We start from the raw sequence: 3,045 nt of genomic DNA on the forward strand, positions 1-3,045 counted from the left end.
GCGAGTGTGCATATGAAGTGACTTTGTTGAGCGTAAAAGTGATAATTTGAAACAGGGTCCTATTATATCCTAGATGTATTTGGCAACTTTAGTTGTCAATGATTCGAACCTTAATGTCGTAGAAATCAAAACTTATGTGCTGCATGATGCAACTAGTGTTAATTTGAGGATGCTTATGCGCTGTTCCCAGGCTGCACAGCTGTTCTCTCATCAAGTGATCATATTTTCACCCATCAGACTTCTCAATTGAATCTAAAAAATAAAATAAAGATGTATAATGGCCCATTAATGCATGTCTTCCACATGCACTCTAATAACTAATGGAGTCTGCATGCTTTCCCGCCAGACCTTTTTTCAATGATGCCTGGTAGGCTACTTCGGTTTTATAGGGGAGATGTGCTTAATGAATATGAGAAGCAGGGAAATGAATATAAGAACACTTTCACTCCACGCATCGACTGCTATTTGAGGAACATGCTCTCGCTGCGAGACAGGTGACATTCTGCCCAAACTCTGTGTGCCAAGAGCTCTCCAACCCTGTTCCTGCAGCTACCTAGTGCTTACTATGGGGAACCAAGAACCAATTGGTTCTGGAACATGTTGATAGCCCCCTCTGCACCCTCAAAAAATGAATTAAGAAGAGAGAGGAGGAGATGGAAACGCACAGTGGTGAGATATTCTGTAGCTAAAGGTAATGTCACCCAATTATTTTGTATTATGCAAATTATAAACAATGTCCTATTACTACGCTATTCAAAATCAAATTCGCTGTAATTGTAGGCTACCTGTAAGCTGCCCTTTCACAATCAATGAACCAAAAGCATACCCTAGGGCTATATGTTGTCTCCCAGACTCGTGGATAGACATTTTTGATCTGTATTTTTTTCAGACTCGGGCTCATAAGCATATGAGTATGCATAAGACAAATCTAATGTGCTTACTGGTGTATTTAAAATGAATCATCACCTTACAAAATGCTGTCCATTTCGTTGTTTGGCTTTGAAACAACATCCACAAGGACCATGTTTTTGACTCCGATTCAACCTGCTGTTGAACTTCTTTCTTTAAATCGATCATCGGTGAGGTGAGTTTTAAAAAGCATGATACTGTTTGTGTTTGAAGTCATTTTAGATTACATTGATGTTAGAGGGACAATTATGCCATTTTTTTTTTACAACATTTACTGTCGAGTCCGAATGGTTTGAGCTACAAACTATTATGAGATATGTGAAAAGCTGAGACGCATGTTTTGCTCCATGACGCTCACAAGCTTCACACGTTGTAGAAGATCATAGGACATAGGAAATCCCTGGACATAGTGTCTATACTATTGTAATAAGCTCACATAGTTTCTGTCACAAACTCCAAACTCTACACAGTTGTCACTCATTAGTTGGATATTAATTTCCCATTGAGCAAACCGTTTCTGCACTTATACTTACTCATATAAATTCATTTTTTATCATGTTTTCGCTTTGTCTGACGTTATTTTGTTATTTGTATTTGTCAATGTCATGAATGAAACGGTTTGTCAAATAGTTCTGTGTTCTACTTGTAGCCGAGTCCTGAAATGTACATGGTAAAACACTTAATTGTTAGGCTAAACATCAGGGTTGGACATGCAGATAAATGAAAGTCAGTAAAAGGAAAAGTCTATTTTTACTGGATTCTTGGGACTAAATGGGTTAACTGGACCTCAGGAGATCTTCCCTCTGTTACCAAGGGATGATGTGTGTACTGTGGATCACACCACTACTCAAAAATAATACTGTGTCACCAAGCAGGATGAATTCATAACCTTTCCGCAAACAGGTAGGTTTGTCATTGTTGATTTGAAATATGTTGTTAATACTTGTTTTTATGATTCAAGCTTGATTTTTATTTGAACTGAACTGAACACTATCTGTGATTTGATTTTAAATGTGTTTAACTGTTTTACATGATTATGTTGACCCAGAAATATGGAAGAAGTAACCAGAGGTGGGACCGAGTCATTGCTTTACAAGTCACAAGTACGTCTCAAGTCTTAGCACTCAAGTCCCAAGTCAAGACATGCAAGTCCGAGTCAAGTATCAAGTCGTCTCAAGTCCTAAACTTTGAGTTTCGAGTCCTAAAGAAGTCATAATGTGCTCTTCACCAAATGTAATACCATTTAATATTTTGACAAGAGAAATAGGATATTACATTTAGGCAAATCATGAATGCTTTTAAAAATATCTCTATATTAAATACTTTCCAAATACACGTTATTTCTAAGGAAATACATGGGTAGCCATGAGAATGATCGACTATAGCTATGGGGCGCGATCAGGCGATGTAGGCTTGTACACAATCGCCCAACCTTAACACACACACACACTCTCTCTGTGTGGTTACAGTAGGCTAACGTATGTCAATGGTTTTATGAACCGCAGTAGCATCAGGCAGGATTTAGGCTACCAACTGCCTAGCAAGTTGTGGCTCAATCTTGGGTGCAATTGTCACGTTCCCGCACTGACTGACTGTGTGGAGGCTTATTTATTTAACGTTACGTTAGCCTACATGATACATTAGTAAAGTAATAAAATATATAGCTGTCGGCTATATTAGCCACAACTTACCGTTCATTGTTGCGCCTCCGTCTGTAATTTTCATACAGCGTCGTCTTTATATCCGAAAATATTAATTTTGGTTATCATCTTTCCAAGAGCTCCATCTGAATTCAAGCACCGATGTTCCTCTGCACTGCCACGCACAACTTTTTCTCAGCGGGCACAATTTGATTGGCTGCTGTCCGACTCAAACGGTAATCCGTTAAATAAGAGTTGATGTGCTGCACACTTTTTTAAATAGCAATCCACAGATAAAACGGTAAACCAAAATTGTTTCACGTCCTCTTTCCTCCTTCCTTCAGGCTTCCTTTTTCTTCTTTGGACTTTATATTGCTGTCGGCAACCAACTTTACAGCATTACTACAACCGACTGGAGTGTGGACTTAAGTTCATCTTTTAAATCACCCACATGGGTATATGCTCCCAAAAAACAATCAGGAGATGGCACGTGGGT

This window comes from Oncorhynchus keta, chromosome 37 (assembly GCF_023373465.1).
Source record: "Oncorhynchus keta strain PuntledgeMale-10-30-2019 chromosome 37, Oket_V2, whole genome shotgun sequence".
NCBI classification, from domain to species: domain Eukaryota; kingdom Metazoa; phylum Chordata; class Actinopteri; order Salmoniformes; family Salmonidae; genus Oncorhynchus; species Oncorhynchus keta.